Source organism: Carassius carassius, chromosome 1, assembly GCF_963082965.1.
Source record: "Carassius carassius chromosome 1, fCarCar2.1, whole genome shotgun sequence".
NCBI lineage: Eukaryota > Metazoa > Chordata > Actinopteri > Cypriniformes > Cyprinidae > Carassius > Carassius carassius.
This window is the reverse complement of record NC_081755.1, coordinates 51,857,947-51,881,044: the sequence shown is the minus strand read 5'-3', so window position 1 is coordinate 51,881,044 and position 23,098 is coordinate 51,857,947. Positions and strand designations below refer to the sequence as shown.

The 23,098-nt window shown below is 36.8% G+C and overlaps 1 protein-coding gene across 3 annotated transcripts in view; it reads left to right on the top strand.

The window, feature by feature from the left end:
* Nucleotides 1-1,731: 1,731 nt before the first annotated feature.
* Nucleotides 1,732-23,098, top strand: part of LOC132156835 (gastrula zinc finger protein XlCGF57.1-like) — a 295,441-nt gene continuing 274,074 nt past the window's right edge. Inside the window, exons 1-3 of one of the 3 annotated variants that reach the window (XR_009437505.1) lie at nucleotides 1,732-1,954; nucleotides 13,378-13,932; nucleotides 20,585-22,615. The gene's annotated coding sequence lies outside the window, so the exon portion shown is untranslated. Of the gene's footprint in view, nucleotides 1,955-4,847; nucleotides 4,988-13,377; nucleotides 13,933-20,584; nucleotides 22,616-23,098 lie in introns of those variants that run through there. The other 2 variants (XR_009437503.1, XM_059566068.1) reach the window with 2 other exon arrangements.

The window sequence follows — 23,098 nt, the reverse complement described above, 5'->3', positions numbered from 1 at the left end:
CTCTGTATTTTTCTTTGATTAGGGAAAGAAGGGTATGATGGCGAGTCTTTGATAAGACTCGAGTGGAGGAGAGTCGAGTTCTGAGAATCCACGAATACAAATATGTACCATGAAAAAATAAATGACACAATTACCACAAAGCAAACATATTATCAGTGTTTATGTTTATGAGCTGCTGTGCTCTTTTGTGTTATTATCTGCAAACTATCAGCTAGTCAGAATATTCTTGTCTTCATAAAGAGATACGATACGGTACTGCGACGCACACTTAAAGGTCGTGGTGTACTGATTAATATAGTTTTTCTGCATTTTAGTTGACGACTTCAGTTCTGAACAATAAGTGCTCTGATGTATAGAGTATAAGGGACGATCTGCACCCTCCCTGTCATTCTCTCGCTCTTGCTTTTTACTTCCTCTTTTGTGTTTGCCTTCACGTGAAAGTACTTATGTCAAAATAACAGAGCACTAACATTTTACATCTATGCTAATGCATATTCTATCTTTGTAATAAAAGACAGTAATTTAACAATATGTTAAAGAGTGGTGACTTTTGTACAGTCTTACAGTTACAATCGGTCCTTTGAGGACAGTCATAATGTTGAAGTTTCCCTTGAAAAGTGAAAATGAGCTTGACCCCCTTATATAGAGTCAGCAGAAATCTGATTTGAGTTCAAAGTGAAGTGAGTTAAGAAAGTGAAGCAGAGACACGAGGAGCACTGCGTCTGTCTGATGTCCACACTGAGCTTTCTGAACTGGTTTCTAGTGTTTAGCTCTGAATGAATCGTGAGGATCAAACAGTGAACACAAAACACCAATTCTGCTTCTTCACTGAGATCTCAGACATTAATGCTGAATGATGAAAAACACAAGACAGGATGAACACATTGCTATTGAGCACAGACACAGAAACTGTAAAGCATGGACAAGCACAAACTGGGTGCTTAATGCAAATGTAATTGTCCACGTTTACAAAATGATTATGTTCGTCCATCTATGTAAATGTGTCTTTATGTGAGGTTAATCACTGTCGTCACGTCAGTTTGATTGTGTATCTTTGTAAAGACACTGATGAATGACCAGAAAACAATCTTCAGCTTTTGCTTTTATTTCTCATCAAATACAATACAGCTTTAAGCAAATAAGTGTTAAATCAAAATGAAATCCAGGTTTAATCCATTTTAATTTTATTATATTATTATTATTATTTTGTATAGCGCAACACCAGATTTTTAAGATGCTTTACAAAATAACAGACGGAATTGGCAAAATAAAAATAAAAAATACACCAGACAATCAGACAAACAAGTGTTGACAAAGAACAGGTTATTAACAACAAGAGGTCATGCAATCATAAGATGAACATCAATTATGTCAAGAAGGTGCTCATACAGACAGAAACTGGGAAATTGAGAAGCAGAAAGGTAAATGAGTTATTTAGAGAACAAAGTGAATAGATGAGTTTTAAGTTGAGACTTAAAGGTCTGGAGAGAGGAGGCTGCAGTTTTTAAGCAGTTTTCTAATTTCTTCACTTTAAAAGATTCACAACTTCAAGGAGACTTTGTTAAATGTGTGCTGTGTAACAGGAAAAATGCATTTGTTCTCTGGTTTATGAATGTCCTAAAGACATTAATCATAAACTTGACATAAGTTGTTTTCTCATGATCTAGACATAACAATATAGCTGGTAACTTCAGAAAGTAAAAAGAGAATAATAACGCTCGTTTTCTTCTTAGGGGTTTCCTGGTTGGACAGTTTAAACGTGTATCCCGGTGTGAAAACGCCCAGTGTTTGGGAAACTGCTCTTTTTTTGTTCTGCTTGAGCTCAACGGCTGCAGTCCTGGATTCAGTGAGAGCTGAGGAACAAATCACTTTCAGCAGAAACCGTGAACTAAGAGTCATCAAAGCTTTCTGACGCAGCTGCAGCGATCTTCTGAGGAGAGGAGAGCAGTTCACGGTATTTCTCATCTTTAAACAACTGGAAAACACACTTTACACTGTATGTTTGAACAGTACACGAGCTCGTTTCTGTCTTGTTTTCATCGAGTAAGCTGTTTGTGTGTTTTCTGACTTCGACATTTAAAGCAGCAGCAGCAGGCAGTAAGTAGCTCTATGTGAGGGAAACACACGGAGTTCATTAAGAACTGAGAGATTTTATGTTTTTGTGTGTTCGTGTAAATGATGGTTTCGATGTTTGCAGTGATAATGTTGCTGTTAGTCTCGTGATCTGAGAGGAGAATAAATACGAACCAATATCAGTTATTGCTGCCGCGATAAAAAATTTTTTAGACTTTTTTTTTTTTTGCCGATAAAATCTGTTTGTGCTGTAAAGTTAGTTTCAATATCTATATATCCATGGATAGTCGCATTGTTTAAGGGACCGTCTGTAAATTCCAGCCATAAACCGTAAACACCTATATAAAGTCTGTCTGGAGATCTTCAATAATTATTTAACGATTTAGCACAATGACACGAAACTTCCTTCGTTGTAATGGTTTTCAAATGTAGAAGAGAACACACATTGTGTTTTAATGGTTTAATCTGCCTTAAGGAATTATAACTGATAGACCTTATAATGTAAAAGTGCAGGAAAGGGACTATCTGCAAAGTGCAAAACGAAGAGAAAAAGTCCATCTAAATGCTTCACTTTTGAAATGTATAAATGACAGGGCTTGAAAATGGAAAAAAAATTAAATCGGTTCACTCCGATTTATTATTTATTTGCCTAATAAAAATAATAATGTAATAATAATAAAAAAGTATAGCGTTTTATTCACTCAAAAAGAAAAGGAAATAGAGATCTAACGCTAAGTCACAGCCAATACAGCATCATCTTCTCTAGATTTTCAACTCAACTCAACTCAACAACAAAGTCGCGGCGCTTTTTATTAGCCTTATTACTTCCAAAATAATAAAGGCTAAAATGCCATTTAACTGATTATTAATCGGTCAAAATTAGCCAAAATTAGCAAAATTACACACTCAGAAACCAGTGACTGTGAATGAATAAGCAGAGCTTGTACTAGCTTTTTTCATCGTTGAAACCTTCTCAGACGTTTCCAGATGTCGAAATTGGTTAGCGCATATATCTGTGCATGATGTTGTCCAATGCCCCCAGCGAGTGGAGCTTCTCAAAGTTGGGAATAATGAAAAGAGAGCTGCGGTCCTCAGTTGGGCAGGAAAGGCTAAGCATGCTGATGCTTGAGTGTCGAATGCACACTCACCAATGCCGAGAAAAAAATAGGGCCTTTTTACGCTACAGCATCAGGCCCAATTTGGCCTTAATCTGGCCCTGAAGGCGGTGCATTGCCATTGAGACTTGCCCATGATGAGATCACAGCTGAGCGGACATTTCACTCGTTGGCTCCAGCGTCATATTTGGATATGCTGTACTGCTGGAATTCGTGATTGGTTGACAGCAAATTTCAAATATTAAATGGAATGATAAAATAACGTTATTAACCGGTTAATGGCCATTTAAAATTTTCGATTGTGTTCGGAACTATAAAATTTGATTTTGATTTAGTTTCTGGTTCTGTTCCTGTCAAAATTTTGTTTGTTTTTCGTTTTCGTTCCTTGAACCGGTTCTGAGCCCTGACAAATAATAAATCTTAAAAAAAGGGGTGTGTATTATTATGTGTTCATAAAAGAACATTGAGCTGTTGGTTTCATTCACATAACTGTAGCACAACAAAAGTTATTGAACTGTACAGACTTGAGAAAATGCTTGCAAAGCATGACAAAGGTTGTGCAGTTTACCGCCACCTAGAGGAACATATTGCACTTGTCTCGACCAAGTCTGACATTCAGAAGTTTAAATAAATTAATTAAGAATGCATACAGTTTGATATGTAAATTTAAATGGGTGTGTCTTGTTATTTGTTCAAAGAACAATATTTACTGCCATCTTTTACTATCACATGTAAATCGGGATGCATACTATTTAATTAAATTTGAACCCATTGACACACCTTTTTAAAACATACAGTATTCAATCTCAACTTCAAAGGGTGTGTCTTGTTACTGGTTCCTAGTAGAACATTTTGATGGTGGTTTTAGCCACAGAACTATAATAGAACTCATACTATTGAAAATGAAACCAACACATAATTTAGTTTCAAATAAATACAGTCTTCTATCTCAGTCTAGCCACCCTTGGAAAATTAGCTTGGTACAGCCGCCACCAGTCCAGTGGATCAGTCTCTCCATCAACCTGCATTGTCTGCAGGTAAATTTTTAGCTCCACTTCGATGGCCTCTCTGTCAGCGAGAGCAGTTGTGCCATCAGAGGAGGCCTTTTTGAAAGAGCTTCCCAGGCTCTGTTTTACCTTCTTTGATTGCCTCTCAACAGCTACTCCAGCAGCTTCAGCATCATCAGCTGCAGCTTCTGTGCTTGTTTTGGGCAGTGGCTCTCTGACTGTTGCAGCTTGCACCTCCAACAGTGACAGAATTTCTGCTACCGCTCTGGTCTTGATGAACTCCTGGCGGTCATCAGCTATATACGCATCTTTAAACCGTGGGTCGACCAAGGAGGCCATATCCAGCAGGTCAACCGTTTTTGGGTCCGAGTACTTCTCGTTTAAGTACTTTAGGATGACTCTTTTCATGTCCTTGGTCAGCTCGGTGTCATCATCAGCTGCAGCAAGAACAGTGTTGTTGAAAAGATGGAGAACAGGTTTGATGTACGACACACTGACATAATCTTCACCAGACAGCGCATCTGTGAATTCCAGCAGTGGGCAGAGCGTCCGGCTTATGGATTCCAAGACATCTGTATCTTGCCAAGTCTGCTTCCAGTACCTGTGATAGTGCCTTCTCTTGTTCAAGCACCCTCTGGATCATCATCTGGCGTGACCCCCACCTTGTTGGTGTTTCTGTGATCAAAACGATGAAAGTGAAGATGGTGCTCTGCCTGGGCTTTCTTCAACTCTTCTTCTTTTCCAAGAGTATGAAAAGGCACTCACGATCTTCTTGCATACGCCAACAGCACGGTCAGTTCGGGGTCTTTCATACTTTTTTCTGTTGACAAATTTGTAAGATATTATTAGTTAATTTAATCTATAATCTCTCTCTCTCCCCACACACACGGAACAACTATCATTACAACTATTGAAATAATTGATTAGGATTGAATGAACATCACTTAGCACAAATGCAACATTAAAATAGCATTGGGAATACAACTGAACAGAGGCAATTCTACATCTCAACGCAAATGCAAGATTACTATGCAGTAATATAGGCAACAATTACGGTATAATGTTAAAATATTATAATTATGCACTATTAAATTAAAAAAAAAATATATATATATATAGTTTATATATATATTAGTGATGCACCGAAATGAAAATTCTGCGCCGAAACCGAAAATTTAGGATGCACTTGGCCGAAAACCGAAACTGAAGCCGAAAATGGCTTCTTTTAAAAACGTATATATATATTGCTTGGATTTAATGGATCTGAATTGAAAAATCACAATATAATAATCAAACTTTTATTAACAGTTACATAACAAAACATAAAATATTTTTAACAATAAATATAAATAATAATTATTCTTCAAGTTTTATGTTCCATCAAATAAAATAGTTTTTTAAAAATTGTGCAAAAAAAAATCCACAATTTTGGAGATTTTTGCAGAACAAATGCTACATATTGCAACTTTGGTGTCCTCTCGTATAGGGCTGTCACTTTTGTGAAAAAAAAATCCTGTTCGATTTTTGAGACATAGGCAAAGTGTTCATTGAATCGTTAGTAAATTGCCTATATTTGGCGTTGATCCGTTTTTCAACGCCAAATATAGGCAAATCCACCGACAACTAAACAGGCATTAGGGCGAACGTAAAGAGGGCACTTGAGACGCGCACAAGTCAGCAATGTGGACTGCCATAACATCAATGAAAAACATTACTGAAGGCTACATTGATATTATGCACTAATAGGCTGTGTGTGTGTGTGTGTGTCAGAACCTGCAGTTGCTGTGTGACGCGCGTTCGCTGCGAGCATATAGTGGCGAGCTGGACGCGCTCCGAGAGAAGGCCGTTAAAATCGATTCCCTATTTTCGTTTTCGAAACTTGTGTTGGTTGGTCCGATCGATTGTGCAGCTTTTGTGACAAGCCTTTTTTGATTGTGACAGCCCTTTGACATGCTTAATCTTTGATAGGCAGACGCGTGATAACAGCTCGACCGTGAGTGAAACCTAAGCGCTTGCGCACGGATGGGAGGGGCGGGTGACATTCATTTTCGGTTTACGTTTTTGGCTTTTTTTTTTATTTTGGCCCGAAACCGATAATGCCATTTCGGCCGAAAATTTTTGTCGGCCGAAATTTCAGTGCACCCCTAATATATATATATATATATATATATATATATATATATATATATAGTATAAAAAATAGTTATATATATTGAACTATTTTTTTTTTAATTGAACTATTTATTTAATTTCGGTCCTCACAGACAATCAATTATACAAAAATAAATAAAGTTGTACATGATAACCGAAAAGGTGTAGGCTGAAGTCTCTGCTTATTAAGCCTACCCTTTGTACATAATTATCAAATGAGCGGCACTTTTTCACTAGTAGTGATTAATACAAGGCACACATACATATACAAAGTATATAAAGAGAAAAAAAATAAATAAATAAATTATAATACCAGTTAAATTAAATAATTATTAACCACCTTGCTTTTAAACATTTTCTTGAATTTACAAAGTGAATTACACAATTTTAATTCCGTATGCAAATTATTCCATAGATTAACCCCTTTGACAGATATGCATCTATTTTTTATATTAGTTCTTACCCTTATTTTTTTAAACATATGCATTCCTCTTATTCCATAATGACTTTCTCTTATTTCAAACAGCCTCTGGATACAGTTTGGAAGCAAATTATTATAGACTTTATACATTGTCTGTACAGTATAGAAATTTACTAAATCAAAACATTTTAAAGCATTTAAATTACTAAACAATTGATTATTTGGCTCGTGATAGTCAACATGTTTTATAATCGTTATTGCTCTTTTTTTGTAACGTATATATTGGATTTATATTGGTTTTATATGCATGTCCCCAAACCTCAACACAATAGATCATGTATGGAACTATGAGCGCACAATACAAAATATAATGAATTTTCATTCAGAATATGTTTAGTTTTATGTAATATTGCAATGAATTGTGACATTTTTCTTTTTACATGATTAATATGTGGTTTCCAACATAATTTATGATCTATTATAATACCTAGAAATTTATTTTCATATACTCGATCTATTTCCTCATTGTTAATCCTAATTTTAACTTTATTAATACTCTTTCGATTACCAAATGTTATGAACTTTGTCATTTAATTTAAGTAAAACAATCTATTATCATCAAACCATTTTTTAAGATCATCAATTCAATTTCACTGTATTCAGAAGCTGTTCCAAATTTTTCCCTAAACAATATAAATTAGTGTCATCAGCAAACAAAATCATTTTTAATATTTTTGACACTTCACAAATATCATTTATATACAGTACAAACATTATGGGGCCTAACACCGAGCCCTGTGGAACACCACAAGTAACTTTCATTAAATCTGATCTAACATCATTTATTTGGACAAATTGATATCTGTCATCAAGGTAACTTTTTAACCAAAAATAGGCATTGCCTCTAATACCATATCTTTCTAGTTTCCTCATTTATAGACTATGAACAATAGTGTCATAGGTTTTTTTTAAACCCAGGAACACCCCCACAGTATATTCATTATTATCCATTGAAGTGGAAATCTCTTCTACCATTTCCATCACTGCCATTGAAGTTGACCTGTTTGCTCTAAAGCCATACTGATGTTCACTCAATAGTTTGTTTGTCTATAAAGTATGAACCAAAGTATATAAACCCACTTGGTATTATATTAACATTATATTAATTATTTTTGTGGGTATATATGTATGTATATGTATGTGTGTGTGTGTATATTAGTGTTGTCACGATACCAAAATTATTGTTTCGATACAGATACCTAGTCAAGAATTGCGATTTCGATACTTTTTCGATACTTTTCCTGAAAAGGGAAAATACACTCTCAAATATCATTGATGTGCTTTATTTTAAAACCGGGACAACATTCTAATCATATAACACACTAATAAATGAACATATGAACAGCAGATATATTAAACAATGTTTCTGAACTCAGAAGATTAAATGTCAAAAGATAAATAATATCAATTTAAGCAATGGCATTCAAGTAAAAAAAAAAAAAAGAATTTAGCAGCAATATCTCAGATATTGTAACTTATTCTGTTAGTTGTGCATCCTTTTCTTTCAGAGGAGTAAACTCAGCCAGTGAGCTTTAATGAGCGTCATCTTTAGTGAGCATCATCTTTTTCTACCAGTCGTGGACCGGCGGCCACAGTATCACTTGTGCTTGCACATGCAGCCTAGTGATGCACAGGTCGGGTTTTTTTCCAACCCGCGGGTCCCGCTTTTATGAAATAATTTGGCCCACCCCAGCCCGCAAATGAAGTAAAATTTCTTTACCTGCCCCCACCCACGCATCGGGGACATCACGGAAGATACCTTGCTACTAGACTCATATTTCTTGCTCACTGAAGTTCCTCCCTCTACAGCAGCGCGCAAGCTCGGCGCTATTAGCAGTGCATGCGCAGCTCGTGAACAGCTCTGTGAACTGTTTCATCCTGTCAAAGAGTTACTCAAGATGTGACAGAGCATGTGATTTGTTGAATGTAGCATACGCCCTTCACTGAACGAGATCGAGAGATCTTCTAATTCGTGAACGAGCTGAATGAACTGATACATCTCGTTTATGAACGAAATTAATGAGTATACAGGGTCAGTGTTAATCTCGATCAGCAATCAGCAGATACAAAGCGCAGTTAAAGGTGCTGTGCAGATATGCTCGTTTTCATATTTAGCATACAGAACATAAGTCCACATTTAATCCCCTTGGTCAGACAGTTCATATATAATATTCACATTATAATGTGAATATTATATATGAACTGTCTGACCAAACAATTAAAATGTTAATTATGCAAGAAAACCTTGTGCTTTGTTAATCTGAACAATTTATTTAAACTATTTAATGCAATTATGCACACATTTTAGTAAAGCCAAATCAGTTTAGTAAAGCCACTAATGCAGCCATCTCACTGTAGCGCTGCTGCTTGCGTGAGGAGAAAACACACAGATGTCCATAAGGAGGCACTGAAAGCGTGCGTTGCACACACCAACATGAAATACGTCTCTTACCAATCTGGAACGCAGTCATTCTTTGAAGTATCAATACTAATAAATTTAGGAATCGTGACATTTTTAATTTCCGAGAATCGCGATACTTTTGAAGTATCGGTGCACCGTGCAACACATATATGTGTATGTATGTACATCTCAATATTTATTAAAATATTAATATTATGCATATGAACAATTTTTTTACCTACCGATGGCGAGGTGCAGCCTGTGTCCAAAGCATTGCAGCCTGGTCCAATCATTCAGAGACGCTGCCTTGACCACGTTCGTTCCATTATCAGTAGTAATGCAAACTTGGCTTTCTTCTTTAAACTCCATGACTCAAGCGCTTCCTTGAGTCCTTGTGCTATCTCCTCGGCCGTATGTTCAGCGGTGAAGTACGACGTCTGCAAACACCGACTGCCAAGATTCCAATCATCCGTTATATAGTGAATGGTCAGACTGAGGAAAAGCTCCATGATATGGCTTGACCACAGGTCCATTGTAGTAGCAAAGTATTTCAAGTCACACAGCTCTTTTTCTACATTTTCACGGAGCACGGAGCTCGGCATACAATTTTGGCATCTCGGTTTCTGTGAATTATTTGCGGCTTGGCACCTCATATCGTTGATCTATAGCTCTGATCATGGCTTTAAAGCCGCGTCTCTCTACCGTTTGAAAAGGAACCATGTCCTTACACAAGTAAACAGTTATGGCCCTGGTAATTTCAATCCATCAAGGGCTCTTCCTAATATAAGGAGTACCTTTTGAAAATGACTGTTGTATTGAGGTTTGGATCAGTTCCTGTTTTTTCTGTCCTGCGTTCTTCATACTGGATCTTGCGGTTGGCTGCATTGCCTGGCAATGCTGGTATTCAACGACATGTTTGAGGTGGTAGAACAGATTAGTCGTGTTACCGCTCTTAGCTGGAAATTTTGCCCCACACACTCTACAGAGTATATTTTTCTGCTGCTCGTCGGACGGCTTAAATCCAAACCAAGCCCAAATAAAAGATGTTGCACCGGTGTTTTTCACGAGCTCCTCTGTTTTGCTGATGCTTTCAGCCATGTTTATTCAAGATGACAAATATGATGATTCGTTGCAGCCGGCTGCAGCTCGTGGCTCTAAATTTCGTGGGTAGATTGCGTCAACAACATGCATCATCGCGATCAATAGAATTAAAATCTCTATCGTAGGCCAATTTTGTATTGTTTATATCGTATATCGTTATATCGCCCATTACTACGACCAAGTCACTTCTTATGTAAGAAAGTGCTGTCAGTCCTGTCATATTTAGCTTGTGTTGGAATTGCCAAACAAACAACAGAAAAACCTGGTACTGGTGTTGATCAAATATCATGCAAGTCTATTTTATTTATAATTTATTTTTGAAGAGCGCCTTTTTTTCTCGTGGCCTACTGGTTGGAGAGTTTGATTCCTAACCCTAGGGCTGTGGGTTTGAATCTCGGGGCGTCAGTACCACGACTGAGGTCCCCTTGAGCAAGGCCCCAACAGTTCACTGCTGTGTGTGTGCACTTTGAATGGGTTAACCCTTATGCGTTGTTTGGGACGTTTTCGTCCATTAGGGGGTAAAGTTGAGTCTTATTTTGGCCACAACTTTCTCTGTTTCAGCAAATGGAATGATTTTTGGTGACAAATATTATTTTGACACACATTTTGGGTAAATTTGAAATGTAAAAAAAACTTAATACACTGTGGGCAAATTCACTACCCTTTCGTTACGTTCATGAATGAAAACATCCACTAAATTAAACTGCTGTAAAAATGTATCAGATAAATATTTTTTTGCATGAATCTATTAATCAACCTCAGTCCTGATCAAAACTACCAAACATTTTTTTTTTTAAATCTAACACTATAATTTGCTGTTATACAACTCGAATTCCGGAAAAGTTGGGACGTTTTTTAAATTTTAATAAAATGAAAACTAAGACTTTCAAATCACATGAGCCAATATTTTATACACAATAGAACATAGATAACATAGCAAATGTTTAAACTGAGAAAGTTTACAATTTTATGCACAAAATGAGCTCATTTCAATTTTGATTCCTGCTACAGGTCTCAAAATAGTTGGGACGGGGCATGTTTACCATGGTGTAGCATCTCCTTTTCTTTTCAAAACAGTTTGAAGACGTCTGGGCATTGAGGCTATGAGTTGCTGGAGTTTTGCTGTTGGAATTTGGTCCCATTCTTGCCTTATATAGATTTCCAGCTGCTGAAGAGTTCGTGGTCGTCTTTGACGTATTTTTCGTTTAATGATGCGCCAAATGTTCTCTATAGGTGAAAGATCTGGACTGCAGGCAGGCCAGGTTAGCACCCGGACTCTTCTACGACGAAGCCATGCTGTTGTTATAGCTGCAGTATGTGGTTTTGAATTGTCCTGCTGAAATAAACAAGGCCTTCCCTGAAATAGACGTTGTTTGGAGGGAAGCATATGTTGCTCTAAAACCTTTATATACCTTTCAGCATTCACAGAGCCTTCCAAAACATGCAAGCTGCCCATACCGTATGCACTTATGCACCCCCATACCATCAGAGATGCTGGCTTTTGAACTGAACGCTGATAACATGCTGGAAGGTCTCCCTCCTCTTTAGCCCGGAGGACACGGCGTCCGTGATTTCCAACAAGAATGTCAAATTTGGACTCGTCTGACCATAAAACACTATTCCACTTTGAAATAGTCCATTTTAAATGAGCCTTGGCCCACAGGACACGACGGCGCTTCTGGACCATGTTCACATATGGCTTTCTTTTTGCCTGATAGAGCTTTAGTTGGCATCTGCTGATAGCACGGCGGATTGTGTTTACCGACAGTGGTTTCTGAAAGTATTCCTGGGCCCATTTAGTAATGTCATTGACACAATCATGCCGATGAGTGATGCAGTGTCGTCTGAGAGCCCGAGGACCATGGGCATCCAATAAAGGTCTCCGGCCTTGTCCCTTACGCACAGAGATTTCTCCAGTTTCTCTGAATCTTTTGATGATGTTATGCACTGTAGATGATGAGATTTGCAAAGCCTTTGCAATTTGACGTTGAGGAACATTGTTTTTAAAGTTTTCCACAATTATTTTACGCAGTCTTTCACAGATTGGAGAGCCTCTGCCCATCTTTACTTCTGAGAGACTCTGCTTCTCTAAGACAAAGCTTTTATAGCTAATCATGTTACAGACCTGATATCAATTAACTTAATTAATCACTAGATGTTCTCCCAGCTGAATCTTTTCAAAACTGCTTGCTTTTTTAGCCATTTGTTGCCCCCGTGCCAACTTTTTTGAGACCTGTTTTAAGTGGATAAAAGTGTAAAATTTCTCAGTTTAAACATTTGCTACGTTATCTATGTTCTATTGTGAATAAAATATTGGCTCATGTGATTTGAAATTCCTTTAGTTTTCATTTTATTAAAATTTAAAAAATGTCCCAACTTTTCCGGAATTCGGGTTGTACTCCATATAGCTCCATATACAAGTCAGAAACTAAGCTTTTTTTGCACAGGCCTATCTAAATGGTTAATGGTCCCACCTAGAGATCAACTGTAAAAATAACAAATGTACCTCTTCCCAACAGGGAAAATACTTTTACATTAAACGTCTTTTTTTTCTTTTTTTTTTTTTTACCAAAATCAGTGAAATCATTTATGAACTTGGCAATTAAAGAGTTAAAATCTTAATAAAATCTTAAAAAAAACATTTGGTAGTTTTGATCAGGACTGAGGTTGATTTAATAGATTTATGCAAAAAAGAAAAAAAAATATCTGATACATTTTTACAGCAGTTTAATTGAGTGGATGTTTTCATCCCAAACATAATGAAAGGGTAGTGAATTTGAACAATGCACAAGGGTTAAATGCAGAGCACATATTCTGAGTATGGGTCACCATACTTGGCTGTATGACACGTCACTTTTTTTTTTCTCTCCAGTCCAGCGTGTGGCGCTAAAACACATTTGTTTGTTTGAAAAACACCATTAAACCTCAGAGGAAGATTAGTTTTACCGCACTCTCTGTTGTTGTTTTTTCTTGATGCTGGTTTAATACAAACTGTTAGAATTGTTGTTTCTGTAAATAAAGTAAATTTTAATATTCTCATCCTCACAGTCGTGACTACGTTTTGATGAAAAGCAAGAATCTCTGGAGGAGTATCATCTGAACTGAGCTCTGCTGCTGTGAAGATGATGTTTGTTAAAGAGGAGAGTGAAGAGAACACGAGTGAACCAGAAACCTGGAGAATAAAACACGAGGAGCCAGAAACCTGGGGAATAAAACCCGAGGAGGCAGAAATCCGGGCGATAAAACCCGAGGAGCCAGAAATCCGGGCAATAAAACCCGAGGAGCCAGAAATCCGGGGAATAAAACCCGAGGAGCCAGAAACCCGGGGAATAAAACCCGAGGAGCCAGAAATCCTGGGAATAAAACCCGAGGAGCCAGAAATCCGGGCAATAAAACCCGAGAAGCCAGAAATCTGGAGAATAAAACACGAGGAGCCAGAAACTGGGAGAATAACCGGAAACCGAGAGAATAAAACGCAAGGAGTCAGAAACCTGCAGAATAAAGCGCGAGGAGCCAGAAACCTGGAGAATAAAACGCGAGGAGCCAGAAACCCGGAGAATAAAACACGAGGAGCCAGGAGAATAAAACACGAGGAACAAGTAGGTTCGTGTTTATTCTGCATTAATCTTTAAATAATGTTTGTGGTACATACACAAATCCTTTATGCAAAAATAAGACGTTAACTATCATTAAATTGCCTTTAAATCTATGTTTTAAAATTCTTATGGAAATGTAACTGCACTGACACTGAAGAGATTTAATTTGACTTTATTTTTGCTTTTTGAAAATCAATAAACTGTATTGAATGTTCGCCAGACATTTGCTTTTGTGTGCCACTACTCTAGTCGTCAGTCCTACAAAGATACCACAACCACGATTAGGTTTAACATTATGCAACAACTTTATATCAACATTAAAATATTATTTAAAAACAGTCTACGTGTATTGTAGCAGCAAATGTAAACCAGAGAAAACTTCGACTTGCTATAGTGGCGCTTGATGCGTAAGGGACCGTCTGACAATTCCACCGATTGGGTTTAAAACGTCCAATGTATTTTAACTAACGTGACTTCTAACATTTAAAATAAAACATTGCCAAACTGTAAGGCATGTACAACTCAAAGTGACTTACTACAGGTGGGATTTTGCCAAAACCTTCCTTCATATATGCAGTACAGTACACAATTGTTTTAAAAAAAACTATTTTCTTTTTTAAGCCTTTTGTTTTACTGGGACACAGGAAGTGTCCCCATAAACCATGTTTATGTTGTAGTACCCATGACATTATACACATTTGTGTCCTCATAAACAATATATACCAGTATACACAAATAAATAAATAATAATTGAATAGTCAAGTCAAGTCACCTTTATTTATATAGTGCTTTAAACAAAATACATTGCGTCAAAGCAAATGAACAACATTCATTACGAAAACAGTGTGTCAATAATGCAAAATGATAAAGGCAGTTCATCATTGAATTCAGTGATGTCATCTCCTTTTCAGTTTAAATAGTGTCTGTGCATTTATTTGCAATCAAGTCAACAATATCGCTGTAGATGAAGTGACCCCAACTAAGCAAGCCAGAGGCGACAGCGGCAAGGAACCGAAACTCCATCGGTGACAGAATGGAGAAAAAAACCTTGGGAGAAACCAGGCTCAGTTGGGGGGCCAGTTCTCCTCTGACCAGACGAAACCAGTAGTTCAATTCCAGGCTGCAGCAAAGTCAGATTGTGCAGAAGAATCATCTGTTTCCTGTGGTCTTGTCCTGGTGCTCCTCTGAGACAAGGTCTTTACAGGGGATCTGTATCTGGGGCTCTAGTTGTCCTGGTCTCCGCTGTCTTTCAGGGATGTAGAGGTCCTTTCTAGGTGCTGATCCACCATCTGATCTGGATACGTACTGGATCCAGGTGACTGCAGTGACCCTCTGATCTGGATACAGACTGGATCCGGTGGCTACGGTGACCTCGGAATAAGAGAGAAACAGACAAATATTAGGGTAGATGCCATTCTTCTAATGATGTAGCAAGTACATCATGTTATGGGAAGTGTTCCCGGTTCCGGTTTACCTAATTAATGCAGCCTAAAAAATCCTTTAACGGATTTGGATATTAAAAGCATATTAGTATGTTATGTGTAAGCCAGGCTAAAGAGATGGGTCTTTTCATCTAGATTTAAACTGCAAGAGTGTGTCTGCCTCCCGAACAATGTTAGGTAGGTTATTCCAGAGTTTAGGCGTCAAATAGGAAAAGGATCTGCCGCCCGCAGTTGATTTTGATATTCTAGGTATTATCAAATTGCCTGAGTTTTGAGAACGTAGCGGACATAGAGGATTATAATGTAAAAGGAGCTCATTCAAATACTGAGGTGCTAAACCATTCAGGGCTTTATAAGTAATAAGCAATATTTTAAAATCTATACGATGTTTGATAGGGAGCCAGTGCAGTGTTGACAGGAACGGGCTAATATGGTCATACTTCCTGGTTCTAGTAAGAACTCTTGCTACTGCATTTTGGACTAGCTGTAGTTTGTTTACTAAGCGTGCTGAACAACCAACCAATAAAGCATTACAATAATCTAACCTTGAGGTCATAAATGCATGGATTAACATTTCTGCATTTGACATTGAGTGCATAGGCCATAATTTAGATATATTTTTGAGATGGAAAAATGCAGTTTTACAAATGCTAGAAACGTGGCTTTCTAAGGAAAGATTGCGATCAAATAGCACACCTAGGTTCCTAACTGATGACGAAGAATTGACAGAGCAGCCATCAAGTCTTAGACAGTGTTCTAGGTTATTACAAGCAGAGTTTTTAGGTCCTATAATTAACACCTCTGTTTTTTCAGAATTTAGCAGTAAGAAATTACTCGTCATCCAGTTTTTTATATCGACTATGCAATCCATTAGTTTTTCAAATTGGTGTGTTTCACCGGGCCGCAAAGAAATATAGAGCTGAGTATCATCAGCATAACAGTGAAAGCTAACACCATGTTTCCTGATGATATCTCCCAAGGGTAACATATAAACCGTGAAGAGTAGCGGCCCTAGTACTTAGCCTTGAGGTACTCCATACTGCACTTGTGATCGATATGATACATCTTCATTCACTGCTACGAACTGATGGCGGTCATATAAGTACGATTTAAACCATGCTAATGCACTTCCATTAATGCCAACAAAGTGTTCAAGTCTATGCAAAAGAATGTTGTGGTCAATTGTGTCAAATGCAGCACTAAGATCCAATAACACTAATAGAGAGATACACCCACGATCAGATGATAAGAGCAGATCATTTGTAACTCTAAGGAGAGCAGTCTCAGTACTATGATACAGTCTAAATCCTGACTGGAAATCCTCACATATACCATTTTTCTCTAAGAAGGAATATAATTGTGAGGATACCACCTTTTCTAGTATCTTGGACAGAAAAGGGAGATTCGAGATTTGGTCTATAATTAACTAGTTCGTTGGGGTCAATTTGTGTTTTTTTTGATGAGAGGCTTAATAACAGCCAGTTTGAAGGTTTTGGGGACATATCCTAATGACAATGAGGAATTAATAATAGTCAGAAAAGGATCTATGACTTCTGGAAGCACCTCTTTTAGGACCTTAGATGGAATAGGGTCTAACATGTTGTTGGTTTAGATGATTTAACAAGTTTATACAATTCTTCCTCTCCTATAGTAGAGAATGAGTGGAACTGTTCCTCAGGGGGTCTATAGTGCACTGTCTGATGTGATACTGTAGCTGACGGCTGAAGGCACTGTATTGAATAAATACCTGGGGTTATGTTTGTTTTCTTCTAAAAGTGAAGAAAAGTAATCAAGAATAAATATGAATATAAATATAAATAATTTGCTGTAGAATCAAAATCCACTAGGAGTGTACTACAACATTTAGAACATGAAAAAAGAGTGAATTTTGGTGAATTTAGTTTTTTTATGAAAATATTTGTGTGCTGTACAAGCAGTAAAGGTGTTACTGTGAAAATGTAAACTTTAGTTAGTCAGGTCACTACGAATTTACAGCAACCAAAAAAGAAAAAAAAACACTTTTGGTGAATTTCAGTATTTTTTTTAAGAATAATTATGCACTGTTTGTACAATAATGGAGATATTGACAAAGTTTCACCTGTAGTAAGTTAGTCTTGAAACTACAAGCGTACCACAACCTTTGGAACATAAAAAAAACCTTTTGGTCAATTACAGTAATTGTATTTGATAATTATGTACTTTATGTACAGAAACTGTTTGAAGTCAGTCTTGCCACTAGGAATGTACTAACCTGATCCCAAAAAAGTTGGGACACTGTACAAATTGTGAATAAAAACAGAATGCAATGTGGAAGTAATCAAATAATAAGTTTAAAATGTAAATTTTTTTTCAGAATACAACATAGATGACGTATCAAATGTTTAAACTGAGAAAATTTATATTTGTAAGGGAAAAAATAAGATTTTAAATTTCATGGCATCAACACATATGAAAAAAGTTGGGACAAGGCCATGTTTACCACTGTGTGGCATCCCCTCTTCTTTTTATAACAGTCTGCAAACATATGGGGACTGAGGAGACAAGTTTGTTCAAGTTTAGGAATAGGAATGTTGTCCCATTCTTGTCTAATACAGGCTTCTAGTTGCTCAACTGTCTTAGGTCTTCTTTGTTGCATCTCCCTCTTTATGATGTGCCAAATGTTTTCTATGGGTGAAAGATCTGGACTGCAGGCTGGCCATTTCAGTACCCGGATCCTTCTTCTATGCAGCCATGATGCTGTAATTGATGCAGTATGTGTTCTGGCATTGTCATGTTGGAAAATGCAAGGTCTTCCCTGAAAGAGACGACGTCTGGATGGGAGCATATGTTGTTCTAGAACTTGGATATACCTTTCAGCATTGGTGCCGTTCCAAATGTGAAAGCTGCCCATGCCACACGCACTCATGCAACCCCCCCCCCCCCATACCATCCAGGTTCAGTCCCAGAATGAGTCCTGTGTGAACAAAAGCCAGAACTAATGCCGTAAAGTGTGTGTCGTCGTGATGATGCACGTTATCGCGCAACTCTTTTAGAGGGTGTTTTGAATGCAGATCAACTTTAGCAACAAAATTTTTTTCAAATTGTAATAAAGCAGAGATCTGTTAGTTCCTCACTTTCAGCACTAAAGCGGAGATCATTCGCTCGCTTAAGTGAAGGTTAACGTGCTTAGCTTTTTTGACTCCTACATTACGTCACATCCTTATGTCACGTGTCTTTATACCGTTACATCCATATTCCCAACACTGTAGACAATTTTTGATAACTACTCTTGTTCTAACCTCTAACCCATAATGTCTCTCCTTCCCAGGAGTTGGTGGGTTGGTATAAACATTTTCTCTGAAATTGGTCACCGTAGTTTTTGCTTAAGCTTTTTTTGTCATTAAATAATGATTTAATAACTCTTTATGAACGGGACTAATAGATCGGTAGGGGTGTTGATGCTAATCCACCACGGGACTCCGGTAAGAAGTGTGACAGGAGACAGGGCACTGTTCAACTCTTTATCTGAAGTATTTTAGGGTTCACAGCACAACATGACTCCAATCAGAGTGGATATTGTACAAATTATGGCCACAAAGTGTTAAATGTGGTCTTTCTGAAATAAACAGAATAAACAAACATCAGTTTACATCTGCTAAATGTGAATAACAGACATGTAATGGAACTAACAACTTGCTACTGTCACAGTATACATTAATCAACATGAGAGGATTAACGGTAGTGAGCATACATATTTGAATCACGGTATATCTTAAATATAACAACATTATAAACAATGCAAGGTTCGATTACATAAGCTGAATATTTAAACACAACAACGAAATAAACATAGCTGACCTATAATCAGGAATGATTAAATAAACTTACATTCAATCACGCACATTAACACCTGATGAAAATGGCGGAGCAATCAGCTATTGAAAGTGAAAGTGAAACCGGAATAGCGGAACTCACATAAACTAGCGGCACACATTCATAATAATAGTCCCTCCACTATAAACACACATAGGGAATTTAGAACACTTTATATACATTAAAAAAGCCTGTATGATTAAATTCTCATTACCAAAAAAAAAAAAAAAGTTCTCTACCGCAACTGGCCTTAAATAGTTGCGGTAAGTGAGAATGGTGTTGTGGAGGATGAGATGTCTTAGCATGTTTTGCCAACAACAGAGAAACCATGATGATTTTGCCAATTTTTTACTCAATGTATATAATCAGACATTAATGATGTATAAGAAATTTTTGAATAACATTTTTCAAAATGTGTAAAACTACCTGTTTCGGCAATGATAATTTGTTGTGTATACTTTCTGAGGAGATCATTTTTAACTTGAACAATATGAAGAGATCTGCCTAATTGCAGGTACTATTTTGAAGGTTCTGCCACATGTGTTGCATAATTTAAAATCAAGATTTATCTTAAAAAAAAAAAAAGTGTGTATAAATGGCCCTTAAAAAATGTTGCGGAGGATGACTTCATCAGTCATGGACACTTTATATTTTGACTATTGTATCGTTAATATTATACATGAATATTCAGTGTGTCATTTTTCTGTAGTGTGAAAGAATCTAGCAGAATATCCATTTACATTTTTCAGAATATTTTAATTCTAATTTTTTTAAATTAGGACATAACAAAAGTTCACTTACAGCTGGACGCATTGCGGTAATGAGAATTTCAGCAGAAAATGCAATAAAATGCAAAAATAATGAATTCCTATGTTGAAGTTACTCTATGTAAGCTAGAGAACAGTGTTGTCTTTATTATGATGTTTTATATATTACTAAATTGCATGTTCAATATTTAAAATAATTAGTGCCATAGCGTTTCAACAGATTTGTGAGATTGACCCAATCAGTGATGTGTAATTATTCGAGTTCATCCAGATTTTATTTGTCTCAAAGTGTTCAATATTTTGTGTGTGGGTGAATCAGTGACCAAACTAACATTGTTTCTCCCAATGATATGAATGTAATATGTTATTTAAATTGTTAAATTAAAGAAAGTGATCAAAGAACAAACCTTGTTTGCTGGAGCTGTCAGTGTGTAGGTTTTCTTTACAAAGTGATATCATCATGTATTGACCTGTCAGCATAATGCAGTGTTTTTAGTTATTTTCATTGCGTTAACAAACAACAGTGTTGACATTGTTTTCGTCTGTACACAAATATTTTTCAAATTTACCATTTGATTTTCATTCTTTTTTTTTATAGGCCTGATGAAAATGAAAGAAGAAAGGCAAGATCTGAATGAGGTGGAGGATAAATATCAGGATCAGAAAGATCAAGATGTCAATGAAGAAAAATCTGTGAGTTGCAGCATTAAAACAACAGAAGTCAAGAGGCCATTCAGTTGCTCTCAGTGTGGAAACACTTTTACATGCAAAGATAGCCTTGAGAACCACATGTTAATTCATACTGGAATAAAGTCTTTCAGCTGCTCTCAGTGTGGAAAGAGTTTTATACAGAAAGCAAAGCTTAAGAGTCATTTGGTAACTCACTCTTCAGAAAAACCTTTCAGTTGCTCTCAGTGTGGAAAGAGTTTTACATATAAAGTAAGCCTTAAGAACCACATGATAATTCATACTGGTATAAAGGCTTTCAGCTGCTCTGAGTGTGGAAAGAGTTTTACACGGAAAGTAAGCTTAAAAGATCATATGTTTATTCATACTGGAATAAAGCCTTTCAGCTGCTCTCAGTGTGGAAAGAGTTTTACACAGAAAGCACAGCTTAAGAGTCATTTGGTAACTCACTCTTCAGAAAATCATTTCATCTGCTCTCAGTGTGGAAAGAGTTTTACATATAAAGAAAGCCTTAAGAACCACATGATAATTCATACTGGAATAAAGCCTTTCAGCTGCTCTCAGTGTGGAAAGAGTTTTACACAGAAAGCACAGCTTAAGAGTCATTTGGTAACTCACTCTTCAGAAAATCATTTCATCTGCTCTCAGTGTGGAAAGAGTTTTACATATAAAGAAAGCCTTAAGAACCACATGATAATTCATACTGGAATAAAGCCTTTCAGCTGCTCTCAGTGTGGAAAGAGTTTTACACAGAAAGCACAGCTTAAGAGTCATTTGGTAACTCACTCTTCAGAAAATCATTTCATCTGCTCTCAGTGTGGAAAGAGTTTTACATATAAAGAAAGCCTTAAGAACCACATGATAATTCATACTGGAATAAAGCCTTTCAGCTGCTCTCAGTGTGGAAAGAGTTTTATACAGAAAGCACAGCTTAAGAGTCATTTGGTAACGCACACTTCAGAAAAGCCTTTCAGTTGCTCTCAGTGTGGAAACATGTTTACACGCAAAGATAGCCTTGAGAGGCACATGTTAATTCATTCTGGAATAAAGTCTTTCATTTGCTCTAATTGTGGAAAGAGTTTTACACAGAAAGAAAGCTTAAAGGATCACATGTTTATTCATACTGGAATAAAGCCTTTCAGCTGCTCTCAGTGTGGAAAGTGTTTTAAATATAAAGCACACCTTAAGAGTCATTTGTTTACTCACACTTCAGAAAAGCCTTTCAGCTGTTCTCAGTGTGGAAAGAGTTTTACACAGAAAGCACACCTTAAGAGTCATTTGTTTACGCACACTTCAGAAAAGCCTTTTAGCTGTTCTCAGTGTGGAAAGTGTTTTATAAAGAAAGTACACCTTAAGAGTCATTTGTTAACTCACACTTCAGAAAAACCTTTCAGTTGCTCTCAGTGTGGAAACACTTTTGCACGCAAAGAAAGCCTTGAGAAGCACATGTTAATTCATACTGGAATAAAGTCTTTCAGTTGTTCTCAGTGTGGAAAGAGTTTTATACAGAAAGCACAACTTAAGAGTCATTTGATAACTCACACTTCAGAAAAGCCTTTCAGTTGCTCTCAGTGTGGAAACACTTTTGCACGCAAAGAAAGCCTTGAGAAGCACATGATAATTCATACTGGAATAAAGTCTTTCAGCTGCTCTCAGTGTGGAAAGCGTTTCATATGTAACCGTAATCTTAAGAGGCACATGTTAATTCATGCTGGGATAAAGTCTTTCAGCTGCTTTCAGTGTGGAAAGAGTTTTACACAGAAAGCAGACCTTAAGAAGCATTTGGTAACTCACACTTAAGAAAAACCTTTCAGCTGCTGTCAGTGTGGAAACACTTTCACGTTTAAAGCAAGCCTTAAGAGGCACGTTAATTCATTCTGGGCAAAAGTCTTTCACTTGCTCTCAGTTTGGAAAAACTTTTACACAGAAAGGACACTGCAAGGTTCATTTGGTAACTCAATCTTAATAAAAGCCTTTCAACTTAGGGAGTTAAAGTAAATGACTGTAGTCATCAACTGGATCACCTCAAGGATGTGTCCTCTCCCCCTTATTATTTATCTTGTACACAAAGACTGTAAAAGTAGTTTTAGAAATAGGCATATTATAAAATTTGATGATAATTCCGTAATCGTTACCTTTATGAGTGAGGAGGACTCCATGTTTGGCCCTGTGGATTATGATTTTATTATGTGGTGTCAGAATGCTTTCTTGTAAAGGCACAATATGTAATTTTCACCGCTGGAGGGCATGTATTAAAATAAGCCGTCTAAGTGAAACAAGGCCAACGAACAAGTCAGCAAAATATATAAGACTTCTAGTGGTTTTGGGATATTGTAATGAAATAATCTTACATATTGTGCATTTAATGTTTCTAAAACTAAGGAGATGACCATTGATTTTAACTCTTGGATGAAATCCAAGTATA